At 45.2% G+C, this 18,427-nt stretch overlaps 1 long non-coding RNA gene across 3 annotated transcripts in view; it reads right to left on the minus strand.

The window, feature by feature from the left end:
- Window positions 1-2,301: 2,301 nt before the first annotated feature.
- LOC142830904 (uncharacterized) overlaps window positions 2,302-18,427 on the minus strand; it is a 61,360-nt gene continuing 45,234 nt past the window's right edge. For 2 of the 3 annotated variants that reach the window (XR_012906435.1, XR_012906434.1), the window contains 2 exons: window positions 12,871-13,086; window positions 2,302-7,923 (listed from right to left, as the gene is read on the minus strand). This is a non-coding gene — a long non-coding RNA (uncharacterized LOC142830904). Of the gene's footprint in view, window positions 7,924-9,798; window positions 10,438-12,870; window positions 13,087-18,427 lie in introns of those variants that run through there. The other variant, XR_012906436.1, reaches the window with a different exon arrangement.

An 18,427-nucleotide genomic window follows, 5' to 3' on the forward strand; every position in this document is an offset into this window, starting at 1 on the left:
CCTTTCCCCAAGTCATTTTCTCCATCTCAAACCCATGAAGTGGGTTCACCTTGGGAGTCTCCCGTTCCCTTGCCTTGTTAGCACGTCTGGTTGAGAAACAGTTACGTCTGAGCCCAGGCCAGTCGCTGCTGCACATTTTACAAATGTTATTACACACTCAAGAGCCAAATGCCCATTAATTTGCTGTTCAACTCTAAGCAGAAGCCATGGGGCAGATCCTTGAGCTTTCTCTAAACTTTGCCACTTCATCTTGATGTTTTTCCAGTTTCCTAAACAGCCTGCCTAGTCCTGGAGTCTTAAGTTCATAGCAATTCTTCTTTTCATAGCCAGGTTTGCCACAGTACCCGTATTTATCTGAATTATTTAATCTAACGTTAAAGAAAATGCCCATTGTTTAACAAACCAAAATGTATCTATTTGTCTAACTATATATGGTCATGTGCCAGATTAGAATTGTCTTTCCCAGTAGACACAGAGCTGCCCTTAAAGGACTCATGACTGTCGGCTTCCATCTTCCCCACTAATGCTGACTGCTTCTTTAGGTGAACTGCTGCACAGAAAGATTCAGGTCTCCTAGCAAATTTTCTTGCTTTTTTAAAATTTTTTGTTTTGTTTTGCTTCTTCTGTTCTGTCTGTTCTTAATTTCTTTTAATCCCGCCTACACACACACACACATACCACCCTCAGAGAAAGCTTCCTGCCGACTCATGGGCAAATTCACAACCCCCTTTTGGCTCAAGTTAGAATCATAGAGCTGGAAGAGACCTCAGGAGATCATCAAGTCCAGCCCCCTGCCCAAAGCAGGATCAACCCCAACTAAATCAACCCAGCCAGGGCTTTGTCAAGCTAGGACTTAAAAACCTCTAGGGATGGAGATTCCACCCGCTCCTTAGGGAACCCATTTCAATACTTCACCACGCTCCTAGTGAAATAGCTTTTCCTAATATCCAACCTAGACCTCCCTCACTGTAACTTGAGACCATTGCTCCTTGTTCTGCCATCTGTCACTAGTGAGAACAGCCTTTCTCCATCCTCTTCGGAACCCTCCTTCAGGAAGTTGAAGGCTGCTATCAAATCCCCCCTCACCCGTCTCTTCTGTGGACTAAACAAATCCAAAGGTTGAGTGTCCTCTGATTGATTCATTAACCATTATGTTAACTGAATGGTACCTTTGCAGTTTTAACTCAATCCACAACATGGTTTTACCCAGCTCAGAACACCATCTGTCTTACAACTTTATCTGTCATATAAAAATCCTGGAGACAGGGGAACCGATGGATTACAAGTTCTGGCTTGCTTTTTTCACCTTCATCCATTCAACCCTTGCTTTGCACATTGATCTGTGATTCCACCAGCTCTCTCCAGCCAAGCATCGACGGACTTTTTCGGTACTTTCAGAGTAACCGGGAATCGTTGGCAATTCTGTCAGACATCTTTTGTAATAGACGGTGTCTGAACTCCAATGTACTGAATAAACTGCAGTCCTAGTAATTATATGCTGCCTAGGTAAATTCTCCCTGCAATTCCAACTGACTCGCTTCTTTGTTTCCTTTCCCAGGTTGGTGTGCGGCATCGCTTTGTGCGTTGAACAGCTGAGACATGATGTCATTTCACTGGTGTGTGAAATGGGCCCTCGTTAGTGGCACACTTTTGCAACATTTGTAAGCACAAGATCGTGATCCTTATCCACTCAGCTGATCCCAAATCCAGTGCCCCGGCATTAACTATTTTTACCCAGATGTGCAATGGCACAAGGTAAGTCTAACCCAGCCAAAGCCAGAAGAGATGTGAGCGTATCCTGGTAAACTTGGTCTAGCTTGAGCTTATCCCAGCAAGCTTGCTGTAGCAAGACTTCAGAACAACTGATAGTTTCGCTTAAAGATGTCACAGTCCATGAACACTCAAAACGACAGTTGTTAGCCGAGGTGATACCCTGATCACTTCCGAGGTCCAGCCAGGGTGAGCTGCAGCCCAGGTTCTCCTGGGGATTTGGGTTTGTCTTTTTTTAAATGGCTTGGCCACACAGCCAGCGAAGGTGGCAGCCTGTTTTTGCACTGTTGCCTCCCAATTCCCACCCTGCTCTGGAAGGGGAACATGCCCTGCATCCAGGCCCATGATGGGCGGGTGGGGGGGAGGGGAGAACATGGAGCCCAGCAATTCAGCAGCCGAGTAGAGCCCTGCACACTTTGAATTGCTACTAGAGTGCCACTCTTTGCACTCCAGGTGGTACTGACGGCTGGCAGCCCCGGCCCCACCCCTTCCACATGAGGCCCCGCCCCTTCCACATGAGGCCCTGCCCCTTCCACATGAGGCCCCGCCCTTTCTGGGGGCATGAAGCCGGACCCCTCCCCCACATCTTGCTCGGGGCCCATGGAAGCTGTCGGCTCTCCTGTCTGCACCAGTCCCACTGTCCAGTGCACAGCCATGGTGGAAAGTGGAACCGAGACTCCACCCACTCATCTGCCCATAGTGGAAAATAGATGCTTGGTAAGATTGGACTCCTTCCCTCCTTGCTCACTATTGCCATCGCCAAAGCCTGGAAGCTCGGGACAGTGCTGATGACCGGGCCATTAAAAGTCCAGTGGGTGGTGCTGCAGGGCTAAGGCAGGCTAGTCCTTACTGGTCCTGGCATCCCAGAAGCAGCCAGCAGGTCCATGCGCTACCCCTGCCCCACGCACCAGCTCTGCATTCCCACTGGCCAGCTGAGGGGGCAGTGTCTATGGGCAAGAGCCTGTAGAATCTTTTGAGTCCTGACCCCTCCCCACCCACCTCAGTGCCAGACCCGGTGGCCACGTCTGGGGTGCAGCACAGTGCCAGGACAGGCAAGGAGCCTGACTTAGCCTTGCTGCCCGGCTACCCTGGAGCTGCCTGAGGTAAGCCTGTACCTCAAGCGCCAGCCCATCCCCAAACCTGGACCCGGCTCCTGCAACGCAAATCCTTCAGCCTCAGCTCACACCCCCACACAGAACCCCTCCCCACACCCTGAACACTTCATTCCCAGCCCTATCCCAGATCCCTCCTCTCCTCACCCACCTCAGCCTAGAGCCACCTTCTGCACCCTAAACTCCTTGTTTCTGGCCCCGCCCCAGAGCCAGCACCCCCAGTTAGAAGCCGCACCCCCACCTGTACCACACCTCCTGCCCCAGCCTCAGTGAGGATGGAGGAGAGCTTAGTCACTGACGTAGGGGATTGTATTCAGCATGCCTTGGAGAAGGGGTGTGGCCTCTGGGGAGGGGCGGGGCTAGGGTGTTCGGTTTTGTGTGATTAGAAAGTTGGCAACCCTAGATTGGCTGGAAACACACACACACACACACACACACACACACACACACACACACACCACAACCAATAGAAAAGATTACAGAAAAAAATTGTGCTTGCTGTTAGTATATTGTGTAATTTATAATCCAAAACAGAGAAATGCTGGTTTAACAGCCACATGTGCATCTTATTTTGAAAAAAGAACAAAAACCTCTGCACTCTTATTAAAGATGCCACCAAGGGAGGATTAGCTACAAATTAGCGGTGTGTACTGTAGACTGAGAACCGAGAGAGTTTTTGTAACACAATAACAGGGCTTAGATTAGGAGACTGACCAAATAAAGAAGCTTAGTATCTAAGACCTGGTCATTCTGAACCTAACAAATCATTCACATTTTTTTTTTAACATAAGCTACAGTAGGTGAAGGAGAGGCCTTGCAGACGTTCACTGCAAAGTCCACTCTTGCAGGGTTTGAGGGGAACTATTACTGAATTACAATTTCCGAAGCGCCGAGCCACCCAATGCTATGCAATTTATTTATGTCATTGCTCATTTTGCAACACAAAACAGCACAGCAGAAGACGACTCATGCAAGTGCTCACAAGACGAGACCTTGGACCGCAGCTATAGAAAGATAACTTTTCATTTTGTAGTTTTATCCATGGGGGGAAGGGTATACAGACATTTTCTATCGGGCATCTTTTGACATGCAGTGCATTCATGAGCAAGCTTAACCGCAAGAATGGTTGATTCACTGTGACATGGTAAACTCACCTGCCTGCCTGCTTCCCTTACAAGGGCCTTTGTGGGCTCTAGAGGAAAAATCAGGCATGATTTTCTTCATATCCTCTCTCTCCCATTTTCTCCCAAACTTTCTTCCCTCCCTTCTGAGAAAAGAAGGGTGACCCTCCCCCGCCATTAGAGACTGGATTTTAATAGGGGACATTTAAAAAGGCTAGTGGAAATGTATTGAATGATCCACCCTCATTCCGAAGATCAGTCTGACTTTGAAAGCAGACATATTCCTAAATTTGGAAATTTTCCAATTTGACCAAATTTTTAAAAAAAATGAAAAATTGTTGGTTTTGCCCAGTTGCTGCAGCACTTTATGCCCTTTTCCCATGACAAGAGGAGGAAAAGGAGGGGAGAGGGAAAAAAATGGAAATTTTCAGTAAGAGCTCTCATGAAAAGGCTTAACCACGTAGGGAAATGGTCCTTTTCTAAAGCAGTGGCACAGAAAGCAGGTGGGAAAACAGAAAACCCTGCAACCAGGTTACTTTTGGAAGTTAGTGAATGACAGTACATATTTTGTTATTGTCAATTCCTCTGTAGAAACGAGGAGCACAGAGCGATTAGAGATTTGCAACCAAAAACCACACAGGCATTTTTCAGGCATAATGGCCTCTAAGCTTGATCTTAAAATGTGTGCACGTTTGCATAGTCAAATTCCCTTTGGTCAGAGGCGGTTTTAAGGAAGAAGCTGGCATGCCTGGGACTTATCTTTTGTTTACAGTTAGATAAACGGGAAAAAGAAAGTCCCCCTGGCAGTGCAAAACTGTTGGCTTGCAGCACCCCCTGCTGGATTCCACAACAGTAGGATGTGATGGCTCACATGCACTTGTGCATGTTTTGTCACCGATTTAAGGCCAGAAAGGACCATTATGTCACCTAGGCTGATCTCAGTCCATGGAACGTCTTCAGGTACCGATACAAATTGTTTGGGCTTGGTTAAAGCACATTTTCCAGAAGACTTCACAGATGGAGAACCCTCCTTCCCCATGGCAAGAGTTAATCGCTGTCACTGGCAAAAATATGGGCCTATGTATTCATCTGGCTTTAACAGCCAGCCAATGGTGGTTGATATGCCTTTCTTCACCAGATTAAAAAGCCCATTCAGACTCAGTTGTCTCTCCCCATAGAAGGCCTTGCACATCAAATTCAGATGACCTCCGACTCTTTTTGTGATAAAGCTAATCTGTTGAGTTTAAGTCTTTCGCTCTAAGGCATATTGTATAGCCCTGATCCCATTCTGATGGATCCTTTCGGCACTGTCTCCAATATTTCAGTGTCCTTTTAAAAATGCAGGCACCAATCTGCATGCAATATTCCTCTCTTGGTCTCACTGATGATATATACAAAAGTGCAAACACATCCATACTTCTCCTTACTGCTGGTTTTATACAGCGAAGGGCTGCATGGGTCTTCTTCAGCAACGGCAATGGAAAATAGTTCCACACAGTTGTGGAAATTTCCTCAGCAGAACCAAAATCCCTCATGTAGGAGGGTTCCTGCCCTCAGCAAAACAGTCAGTGAACGTATCAGCACTTAAAACATTATCTATAGTGTCTGATGTTTCCCCTTTTTCACAAAGCAGTCCACAAATGGGCTGAAATGGCAGTAAGAGAGGTTTAGGTTGAACATTAGGAAAAACTTCCTGTCGGGGTGGTGAAACACGAATAAATTGCCTAGGGAGGTTGTGGAATCTCCATCACTGGAGATATTTAAGAACAGGTTGGCCAGACATCTAGATGGTGTTTGGTCCTGCTGTGAGGGCAGGGGACTGGACTTGATGACCTCTCGAGGTCCCTTCCAGTTCTAGCGTGTTATGATTCTATAACTCAGAGAATAATATCATGGTATTTTTCTATTACAGAGCACCTTAAAGATGGGAGCGCACCTTCTGGTCACAGCAATTCTCCACATGGTGCCCATCAACATGTTGTCTCTAAGGAGACTGTTCCTTCAAACAAAGCCTCTTTTATCTCACCCTCTGTCTCTACCTGACATTCTGGATGGGAGCAAAGCAGCATCTGCATTAGGAGACTTCTTTCTGTCTGCTAGCGCCTCAGCATCCTGTCTTTGAAAGGCCTCAGAGAGACGACGGAGAGGAAGATTAACTTTAGACCTCAGAACTAGATCCATCCAGCCATCCTCTCACTGGATCAAGACCAAAGCAGACAACCCAAAAACAGATGAGCAGAAAGCACATTTTTTACAGGCTCCCTGAAGCACCCCCCATCTACCAGAAGAAATCTGAACTTCGAGTTCAAGAAAATATTTGGCTAAATTGTAACAGCAAACCTGCCTGCCCATTCATCCATTTATAAGACGTTTGTGTGCCCTTCAAGGGAACAGAATTGCGTCTCCTCAGAAGGAACGGTAATCCATTTTCAACTTGCAAGTCAGCACAACAGGGTTTCAGTGAATGCGCTTCAAAAAATAATTAAGCTTCAGTGTATCATCATATCCTTTCCTTTGCAGTTAGATAATTAATACGGTGCACACTCGCTGAAGTGGCTTAACATGACACTCATAAATATATGGCCTAGCCCTTAACAGATGGTAGAGTTCAGTTAGTCAACACCCCCCCCAACCGGATCAACGGCTGAAACGGGCAACCGCTGTGAAGTGGGGCTCATGACTAATCATCAGTATTACCATAGAAACCAGGTCCCTGCAACAGTTCTTATTACAGGCATGTGTTATAGGGCTGCAGAAAAAACAGAATTAGGAATAAAGACGATCTTGCTTTAAATAGTTGCTGATGCCAGGAAGAGCAGCTCTGTCACTTCCTTAATACAGTGTGCCGCCGCTGCAGCCATTGGCAACGTTTCAGAGAGAAGAACACGTCGGGAGACATCTCACTGGTGACAAATCACCAAGAACAAGGCATTCTAATTTTGTCAAGAACATGGAACAGGATTACAGCCCAGTGGCCTCCTCTCTGCTTGCCTGCTATCTTCTCCAAACTCCATCTCAGTCAGAGCTGAAAGTTGAGACCTCCTATGGGATGTTCTCCCAACACGCTGCAATTTGTAGCCCACAACTTGTAGTTCCCAAGGCTAATGCACACTGGGCCTTAGGCTACGTTATGGAAACCATCTCAAACCAGGAGATGCAGCACTGCTTCCCCCAGCTCTAGTTCCAGCACCTATATGTCCATGACTTGTATACCTCCTCAGCAAGAACGATATGCTGAAGTCCAGGGCTGGACCTAATCAACTGGCGGCTCCGGCCTGCTCGGCTTGCCCGTAGCATTGCCAGATGGTTTAAAAAAAAATACTGGAGAAAAATGTGTCAAGCGAAAGAAAAAAAAAAACCCCACCACGTAAAATTTGTCAAGCAACAACAAAAAGGGGGTCAGGGAGTAACCAGGGAAACCTGGGGGGAGGATTTGGGAGGTCGGGCCAAAATGCGGTCACTGCCCGCCTGTAAGACTGGTTCTGTCAGTAGCTCCTTGAAAATGGCTGCCCCAGGTCTCTGCCCAGCTCTCCTGACTCTAAGACCGGCTCTGCTAAAATCCAAAAGGCAGGTCACTACCTCACCCGTTCGTTCCTCAGGTAAGTCTGGGAAAGTATCAAAGAGATGCTATAGCTTTAAACATTAAGTCCTCAGGAGTGCCAGCATTAAGGCCTTGACTACACTTACCTGCACTGCCGATCTACTTCAGCTACACAAATAGCGTAGCCGAAGACAACATACTCACTGTGGCGTCTTGTGCGCATGAAAGTCAGTGGGAACTGTCTTTATCATGGTGGAGTATCGACATCAATAGGAGCACTCTCAGAGGCTGATTTATTGTGTCAACGGCAGACGCGATTAATCGACAGCTGGTGGATCAATCACTGCAATGTCGATCCCCAGAGTGGTGTACACATGGCCTAAATGTTCAAAAGGAACAATCATGTTAGGCCACAAAAAATGTAAGAGACTGGTTATAAAAGCCATTAGCTTAAAAAAATGATAAAAAAAAACACACATGAGATGTAAAAAGTGATCCATAATGGGTTCTTTTTATTTCACTTCTGGTTTAGGAGCATATAAGGGGTGACAGTTTCAAGTTTTTCTCCACAAACACAAGGGCTTTTAAAAAGAAAGAAAGCAGAGGCTTGAAGAACTAAATATCATGAGCAAAAAGTCCTTCCTATCCTGTATTAGTTACCAAGTTCCTGGCAACCTTCAAAGAGAACACACCAAAATAGAAGCTAGAAGAGTACAAACCTTTTAGCAAGTCCTTATCCTGGTGATGTCTGCAGATAAGGGAGCATACAGTTGCTATCAAAATAATGACACATAAAGCCAGTTAGAAATACCCTACAGTGTATCAAGCATTCATGACTACAGGATCTTTTTCTCGAGTATCATTGTGTACAGAGAGAAAACAAATTTTGAGGGTGTTGAATGGACTGGAGGTAAGTATTTCAACCCCAGAAAAAAGAGAATTAGTGCTAAAAAGACAAAGATCAGAGAGATGAATGGTATTTTCTATAGGAGAGGTTGCATCTAGGTTTGAGATTCAGGAGTCAAGAAGGGTCACCCAACAAGCAAAGATTGCAATTTTGCTTTGACTTCACTTTATAAACCAGTTTGCCTTTAAAAGTATTTTATTTAGCATTACAGCAAGAGAAAATAAACACCAAGCAATGCAGAGTGGCTCTAGAGGAATTAAATTTAAGAGACAGACAAATGCCCAAAAACACAACTCTCAGCTTAGAAGATGATCTAGAAGCTAAAATCAAACTCAAGTACTAAGCACTGCCCTTAGTCTGAAAACTTCCTGGAAATGCCTAAAATATTCACTTACGCTGTGCCTAGACTACATCCCTCTGTTGGCAGAGGGATGTAAATGAGGCACTTCGACAGTGCAAATGAAGCGGGGATTTAAATATCCCATGCTTCATTTGCATAATCATGTCTTGACACTCGTTCGAACAAGTGCCATTTCGAAAGTAAAACCGCAGTCTAGACGTGGTTCTTTCGAAAATGGCAGGCTTTTTCAAAAGATCCTGTACTCCTCAAAAAATGAAGCGTACGGGAACTTTTGAAAAAACCTGCTGTTTTTGAAAGAACTGCGTCTAGACCGTGGTTTTACCTTCGAAATGGCACTTGCTCGAAAGAGTGCCAGGACGCGATTATGCAAATGAAGCATGGGATATTTAAATCCCTGCTTCATTTGCACTTTCGAAGTGCCTCATTTACATCCCTCTGCTGACAGAGGGATGTAGGCTAGGTGTACCCATATCTGCATGAAGTGTTGTAGCCATTTTGGTCCCAGGATATCAGAGAGACAAGAGGGATGAGAGGAGATATTTTATTGGACCAAATGCTGCTGGTGAGAGAGAGAAGCTTTGGCGCTTACAGAGAGCTCTTCCTGGGGACTTCTTTGTAAACTCAAACGCTTGTCTCTCTTACCAACAGAAGGGCTGCATCTAGACTGGCAAGTTTTTCCACAAAAGCAGCTGCTTTTGTGGAAAAACTTGCCAGCTGTCTACACTGGCCGCTTGAATTTCTGCAAGAACACCGACGATCTCATGTAAGATTGTCAGTGTTCTTGCGGAAATCCTATGCTGCTCCCATTTGGGCAAAAGCCCTCTTGCGCAAATGCTTTTGCACAGGAGGGCCAGTGTAGACAACGTGGTATTTTTTGCGCAAAAAAGCCCCGATCATGAAAATGGCGATCGGGGCTTTCTTGCGCAAAACTGCATCTAGATTGGCACGGATGCTTTTCCACAAAAAGTGCTTTTGCGAATAAGCGTCCGTACCAATCTAGACGCTCTTTTCCGCAAATGCTTTTAACGGAAAAACTTTTCCGTTCAAAGCATTTGCAGAAAATCATGCCTGTCTAGATGTAGCCAAGCTGTCCAGTAAAAGATAATACTCACCAATCTTGTCTAAAATAATCACATCAATCAGTCAATAATAAAACGCCTAGCTCTTTTGTCAGCCATTCGTTATAGCCTGGCTATTATCAGATACGAGTTAGAACCGGTTCAATAACCTTGTGTATTGTTGCAATATTCAATGGCAAATGTTACCAAATGAGCGTGGGCAGGAGAGACATGATAAAGAATGTAACCGGAATGAGTAAACGCAGATAGTTATGAGTTGTAGATGAAACACTGCTGCATACCTGGACAAATTCTAAGACAGATGGTCTTGTGATATCGTCCTGGTACTTTTTGCAAGTCAATGGTATGAATCTTGGCTTCTTAACATTACCTAAACTCCTCCTAGTTTCAGCTGCATCCAGTATCCTTCTCTGTTTCCTCTCCTACGCTGTGTAATGTTATTGTATGCCTTGCACGGCAGAAGTGGCAGGATTTGAGTTGTGAGTGAATTGATTCTGTATCATGTTTGTCAAGTGCTGACGGATCATTTAGGATGGAAGGCGCTCTCTACAAGCAAACAGATTATTAATATGTATAGCGCACTGCAGCCAAATGACGGCTACTGAGAGGCAAATACAATGCTGTGAAATATGCATATAAGCAATAGTTTAGGGTCTAATTCAGCTCCCATTGGCCTTCAACAGGAGTCTTTCCAGTGACAGTAATGGAAGGTGATTTGGGCATTTAGTGAAGGTAATGGGATTTTCACTAAGTAAAGGCACGTAGCACACATACAATTTCAAGCACTGAGAGTGGATCCCAACAAGTCACTGACAAGGAAAATCCTGTGAGTGGCAATGAAAAGTGGAAACAAAGAGGAAAAGGAAAAGGAAAGAATCCGCAGCGACTGACCAGAGGTGCTAGGAAAGTTGAATTCTACCTGGACAAGTCGGGAAGCTGGCTTCCACGTGGCTGGGCATGTTGCAGATCAATAGAGTTGAAGGGGAAGAACTTTGATCAACTTGAGTCGATAGAATTGAAGGCGAGGAACTTGGATAAACCTTGTTGCATCCAAAGTCAGAGATGTAAAGGAAAAAAGGTGTTTGTGCCTTGGGGCTCTTTTGCCTGGCTCCTGTCTAACAGATACGCATTATAGAAGTGGCATGTTCCAGTAGCTAGTTCAGTGGATTGGGATTCGGAAAACCTGAGTGCTAAGCCTACCTCTGTTGCCTTAAGTCCCTTCTTGATGCCTTCCTTGACCCTTTCATCCTTTATCTTGTCGTCTTTGATTGCAAGCTGGCTGGGACAGGGGCCATCTCTCACAATGTGCACGTGTCAGTACAACAGCACTCCAAATCTCTGTTGCGGCCTCCAGCCAGTTCAATAATACAACTATTGATAGTTATGGTCCAAAGCAAGTCTAAAACAAGATGTGCCACTCTTGCCTCTATAAGAGCATTTTATGTTACTGGGGGGAGGAGAGGAGACATTATAACCTCCTCCCATCTCTCTAAAAATTAGAAAAATTTCCTCTGTGTTTTTAATGTCTTTTGTCAGTAGCAACAAAAGGGCCAGATTTCTTTTTCCAATAAAAAATGTGAAAAAAAAGAACTCAAGTGGCCAGATCCTCAACTAGTATAAATAAGCTCCAAAGGAGTCCAATTTAATTTACACCAACTGACAATCTCGTCCTTAATCTCTGGAAAAATTTTCAGCTACTACAACAGCAAGTAAATAACTATGAAACAACAGAAATTAAAGGGACAAAGAAAAATAATTCAATGTTACGATGAAGTGACTTTACCAAAAACGGTCTATTCCTCACTCACTCTCAACCAAACATTTACTCAGAGGAGGTCCCTAGAATTGTAGCTCAATTATTGCAACTGAGGTATGAATTAGCCACAAACTAGAAACGGTTTACTATTTCACTTTCCTTAAGGCATCCTTTAAAAAAAAATTTGAACACGGTTGCTCGTCAATTTTCAGAGCAGCCCGGGGAAGTGGGCAATCATTACATCCATTTTACAGATGGGCAAACTGATGCACAGAATGATTATCTGACTTCCCGGAGGCCTAAGGAAGATAATCTCAGAGGACAGAGCCTTGAGTTCCTGACTCTCCTGCTGTCTGATAAAGTTCTTTCACTTAAGCTAAAGAAAACACAGCAATATCATATGTTTGGTGAAGACTACAAGTAGCAGTCCTGTGGCACCTTAGGGTACGTCTGCACAGCAGTTTTATTTGGGAATAACTGACGTCTACTCTACAAGCAGATATTTCAACATAATGTTGAAATAATGTCGAGTTGGAGGACTTTTTACTCCGACTCCTGTAACCATCATTTTACGAGAAGCAAGGGAAGTTGGAGAAAGAGTGTTCTTCCTTTGACTTCCTGCTGTTTAGACAGCACAAAAAAGCAAAATAAGCTATGTAGACTTAAGCTACGCAATTGATGTAGCTGAAGTTGCGTAGCTTATTTCGGCTTTAGCCCTGCTGTGTAGACGTGCCCTTAGGGACTAACAAATAAATTATATCATGAGCTTTTGTGGGTAAAACCCACTTCATCGGGGTTTTACCCACGGAAGCTCATGATACATTATATTTGTTAGTCTCTAAGGTGCTACAGGACTGCTAGTTATTTTTAAAAGTTACAGACTAACGCAGCTCCCCCTCCGAGACTATAAAATTTGTTGGCAGACATGATTTTCAGCTTAACATCCATACTTCTATCACCTGGGATCTGGGTGATCAGATGTGACAATAAGAGGAGATGGGGTTTGTTTTTACAAACCAAATAAAAAGATGAATATTTAAACAACCTAGGGAAAATGCTAAGGCTGCCAAAAATGCGTTTTAGACATTAAGCAATTTATTTTCAATTTCTCTGGCTGACAAAATGAAAACTGGCTCATTCTTGAAATCATCTTATCTGAGATGTTTTATCTAGCACCTGCTGAACCTTATTAATGCATTGGAATCTAGAACTGATTCACCCACCTCTGTACAAAAGGTACAAAACATCATATTGTAACCATGTCAGATTGAGGTCCTCAGGAACGTTCAGTTGACGAGGAAGCTGCAGGAAGAGCAAACTCCTGTGTACTTGTAACTCAGCACATGTTGCGCTTCGACTCCCAGGCAAACAGTGTGCTCCATCAGACCCAGTTGTTGTTAGCCTCAGAAACATTTATAATGGCTGGCAATTAGCGGTTCCTAAATAAGAATTTAATGTAGATTAAGATACAATTGCATGTCAATTTATTTAAATACAGATTGATTATTTCAAATGTGTTTGGAGAAGATTAACAACTCATGTATGCAGTATAAACACAGGGCTAATTACAAAGTCAAGCTGCCTCTATTAATGTTTCTAATGATTCATTTGTATTCAAACAACATACAAATAATCAGCTTACTAAGGCTTGCATGTTAGTGATGACTGACGGGGGGCTGAGCGCTCTGTTCGTAAGGCAATCCTCTGGCTTGCAAATGCATAAAGAAAGAGCTGCAGGAACGGGCCTTGTTCCCTGAATGAAACCACTGAGGCAAAGCTCAGTCCTAGCGGGTGACAGAAGGGGAAAAGGAGAAAAACCTCAAGGTAAAGGCTAAAAAACCAGAAGGCAAATGCAAAGACCAACATTGGCTCATCCAAGTCTCAAGATTTGGTGTTGACTCATGAGTTTGGAGCGCCCGAGACTGGCAATATTCCCAGCCGTTTTGAGCAGCTGATGGTTCCCTCTAGGCGCCCTACACCCCTGGTAGAGTGAGGAGACTTCACGCACTCCCCTGCCCCCAGGCCAACCAAGACCTGGGGTTGAGGGTCTATGTTCAAAACGGCTGATGGCTCCCAGTGAATGACTGCACATTTCTCCACCCCTGGATCTCGACTGACCCGAGGGCAGGGGTGCAGCAGGGTAGCCGTGGGCCAGATCTAACAGCTGGGTGAGCCAAATCCGGCCTACAAGCTGTATCTTGCCCACCCCTACCTTAACGCCAGCCCTGGCTTTTATATGAAGAGGAACAGTTGTTGTGACACAGGAGCTCAGAAAACAAACTTTGAGAACCCCTGTCACAGCAGTGAGCATCCTGTGGTCAGTGCTCTCTGCGGGCTCGTGTTGAAGTAGGCAGTGCGGGAAGTGTCCCCGCAGCCCTCTTCAGCAGCAGTAGTAGGTATGGAATTTGTCCTCAAAATACCACATCAAAACCACTAATGGTGCTGGGGTCCTATGGAACAAGGGCTCATTATGGTTACATTGCTTAATGAGCACCAGCTGCCTTTCCCCCGCCACGCTCAACCGGCTGGGCCAAGAGGCACATTTTTCAAGGTGTCAGTGTCTCTCCGGGGGGGTACAGTATCAGAAGATGCTTCAGGACTTAATTGGAGCAAGCGAATCTTTCAGCAGAATGCACGTTCCACTTCCTCACGCAAGCTTGGGCTCCGTTCCAGTTCTCTCCTTGGATGCAGAAAAATTGCTTGTTACGGAAAGATAGCTTCCCAGGGCTCAGCTGCCAGGGCCAAGGATGCAGTGCGATTTCACATGGAAAGGGGCAAGCTGAACGCTAGAGGAGAAACAAACAAATCTGCTCTTCGGAAGTTTTCCCAGCAGAAAATGCTGAGGAGACAGAATGGGAATTGTGTTAGGGGAACACGGCGATTCCATCCAAACTTTCCATGGAAACCAGCCAGGTTCCAATCAGATCTCCTAGCTAGCCTGCTGGCGTCCTGCACTGATGACCCTGGGTTTCAAGGCTCCCACAGTTCTTGACTAGTGACCCAGTCTCTCAGGGCTGACTCCTTGCACTGCCTCCCTGCTGGTGGATGGGCTGCCCAATTCACTATCTGCCTGGCTGACTTGCTGGCTGGGCAGCCAGGGAACTGTCTCAGAAAACTTTCAAACAAAAAAATCCCTCCGTATTTTTCTGAAACAGGATTCTTTTTTTAATCTACTCCCTGGGAAATGTCACAGGTTGCGACTTTTCATTCTGAATCAGAATGATGTATTTTTCAGAAAAGCAAGATTCCCTAAGGACCGGAAATCCCAGTTCCCACTCAGCTCTATTGACGGGTTTCCATGAGGGACAGCAGATCGGCACCTCGATCATCCAGTGACCCCAGTGTTTGTGTGGCAGGCTTCCTTCTTCAGATGTAACTTACTAATCAGAGAATTACAGACTATTAGAACTAAGAGGTCATCAAGTCCAGTTCCCTGCCCTCATGGAAGGACCAAGCACCATCTAGATCAGGGGTGGGCAATAATTTTTGGTGGGAGGCTGCTCCAAGATTTTGCTAAGTGGTCAAGGGCTGCACTTTTCTGTGGAGGGGGTGAGGGTCTAGGATGGAGGCTGGGTACAGAAGGGCACACGGAGTAAAGGACTGGGGTGCAGGAAATGGGCTGGGGTCTGAGAGGGTGTTTGGGTGAAGGAGGGGTTGTGATTGGGGCAGGGGGTGCAGAAGGTTTGGCTGGTGACCTGGGGGAGGGAATTGGGGTGCAGGAGGGGCAGGGGTGCCACAGGCAGGCTCTGGCTGGGAGGTGCTTACCTAAACATCTCCTGGCCTGCAGCACCCCCAAGACAGGCTGGGCTCCCTGCCTGTTGCAGCCCTAGACCAATTGGAAAAACAGGCTGTTCCATCCACAGGGCTCTCAGCTCTGGGTGGGGGAAGAGGCTTGCCCTGCCCCCAGGCTCCCAGGCCAATCTTTCAGCTCTGATTGGCTGGCTGTTTCCAGCCAATTGGAGCTGAGAGATTACCTGAGGTCAGTTTTAATTGGCCAGTTGTTTCTGACCAATAGCAGCAGAGCACTGGGCTGGGGGTGGGGAGATCACACAAAGCTTCCCCCCTCCCTACAGAGCAGAGGAACATTGGGACTGCACTTTAAACCACTGGCAGCTGTGTGCCTGTGGGTCCGAGGAGGGTGGTCCATGGGCCAGATCCAGCCCCTGGGCCATATTTTGCTCAGCCTTGATCCTTGACAGCTGTTTTTCTAACTCGCTCTTAAACATCTCCAATGATGGAGATTCCACAACCTCCCTAGGCAATTTATTCCAGTGCTGAACCACCCTGACAGTTATGATTTTTTTCCTAATGTCCAACCTAAACCTCCCTTGCCGCAGTTTAAGCCCATTGCTTCTTGTCCTATCCTCAGCGGTTAAGGAGAATAATTTTTCTCCATCCTCTTTGTAACAACCCTTTAAGTATTTGAAAGCTGCTATCATGTCCTCTCTCAGGGTGTGTCTACACTTGCAGCCTCTTTCGAAATAGGGCTGCAAATGTAGGCATTCAAAATTGCAAATCAAGCCCAGGATTTAAATATCCTGCGCTTGATTTGCATGTTGCCGGCCGTTTTTGAAATTTACAAGCCTGAAGTGACTGCCCGCGTCAACACGTGGCAGTGAAATGGTATTTCGAAATAAAGCCCTATTTCGAACTACCTGTTAAACCTCATTGCAGGAGGAATCTCATGGATACATGCAAATCAAGTGTGGGATTTTTAAATCCTGGGCTTGATTTGCAATTTTGGATGCCTACATTTGCAGCCCTATTTCGAAATAGGCTGCAAGTGTAGACATACCCTCAGACTTCTCTTTTCCAGACTAAACAAATCCAATTCTTTCAGTCTTCCCTTATGGGTCATGGTTTCTAGACCTTTAATCATTTTTGTGGCTCTTCTCTGAAACTTCTCCAATTGCTCCACATCTTTCCTGAAATGTGGTGCCTAGAACTAGACACAACACTCCGAGACTTAATCAGTGCAGAATATTACAACTACATCAGCACTGGAGGAAAGCTTACTTGGAATACTCAGAAGATCCTTGATGTCATCAATGCAGATAGTCTCACCATCAACGCAGAGTGCAACTTTTCCACACCATCCTCATTTGCACAATTCTCGTCCATGCTCTTCCATGGATCCTCCTTAAAGGATCCATCCAACGTGCTGGAGGCCTTCCTCTTGTTCTTTTCTTGTCTCATGGATACCAGTGGAGTAAATGCGCTGTCCATCTGCTGTGTGTCAGTCTCGCTACATGGCCAGCCCATCTCCTTTTCCGGTCATACATAACTTGGATGATATCATTGACACCGCTTCTCGTGCACAAATCGTCAATTGTAACATGCTGTAGCCTACTTACACCCACCATGCATCTCTCCATTACTCTTTGGGTGATTGACACCTTTGATTCTTCTGTAAGTGTCATATTACAGGTTTTGCAGTCAGACAGAGTTACCAGAAGAGATGGGCTTTTGCAGCAATGGGAAGTTTGGAATCAGCAAAAACACTGTGCGGATTCCCAAAGGCAATCCAACCCGACCTCCTCCTCCTGCTGAACTCCAGGCCCAACTCATAGTCCATCTGCAACATTTGTCCAAGATGTACATGTTGATCCACCAGCTCATTGGACTGTCCATCCAGCTGCATGACATACTCTGAATAATATGCATTTTTCATCCACTTCGTTTTTCCAGTGTGGATAGTTGGGCCAATCTCCTTCGCTTTCTTATCGATGTCATTTAGTAGGATTTGCACTGTTTCGAGTTTTGACTCAATCGCATCAAAACTGAAGGAATCTTAAGAATAATAATACTAAAACAGCTCTTATGGAAGATAAGGCCATTGTGGAGAATATAAATGAATTTTTTGCATTGGTCTTCATTGCACCAGATGTGAGGGAGAGTCCCATGCGTAAATTATTCTTTTGAGGTGAGCAATCTGAGGATCTGTCCCGAACTGAGGTGTCAGTCCAGGTTGTCTGGGAATAAATTAATAAATTGAACAGTGATAAGTCACCAAGACCAGATGATATTCACCCAAGATTTCTAAAGAAACTCAAGTACGAAACCGTGGAACTGCTAACTATGCTATGTAACTAAATCAACTTCGTTAGCAGATGATTATGGAATAGCTAATGTGATGCTAATTTTAAAAAAAACTTTCTAGAAGTGATCCTGGAAATGACAGGCTGGTACGCCTAACTTCACTACTAGTCAAACTAGTTGAAATGTTAGTAGTAAAGGACAGAATTATCAGACACATTGATTAACACAATTTTTGGGGAAAGTCGGCAAATAAATGGAAAGCATCCCTCACTAATTAGAATGCTTTGAGAAGATCAACAGATGAACAAGGATTTCCAGTGAATATAATAGAGATGTAGCCGTGTTAGTCTGGTCTTGCTGAAACAAAAGACAGGACTATGCCACACTTTAAAGACTAACAAGATGGTTTATTAGGTGATGAGTTTTCACGGGCCAGACCCACAGATCCGAGGAAGTGGGTCTGGCCCACGAAAGCTCATCACCTAATAAACCAATTTGTTAGTCTTTAAAGCGCTGCATAGTCCGGTCTTTTGTTCCAGTGAATATAGTGTGCTCAAATGTTCAGAAAGCTTTCTGGTCCTTTGGTCCTCCACCAAAGGCTCTTAAGAAAAGTAAACTGACATGGGATAAGAAGGAAGGTCCTCTCACAGACTGACAACTGGTTAAAAGAAAACAAAGGGTAGGAAAAAATGAGTCCGTTTTCAGTATGGAGAGAAGTAAGTAGAAGTGCCCACCCCCCCA

This window comes from Pelodiscus sinensis, chromosome 11 (genome assembly GCF_049634645.1).
Source record: "Pelodiscus sinensis isolate JC-2024 chromosome 11, ASM4963464v1, whole genome shotgun sequence".
Taxonomy (NCBI): Eukaryota; Metazoa; Chordata; order Testudines; family Trionychidae; genus Pelodiscus; species Pelodiscus sinensis.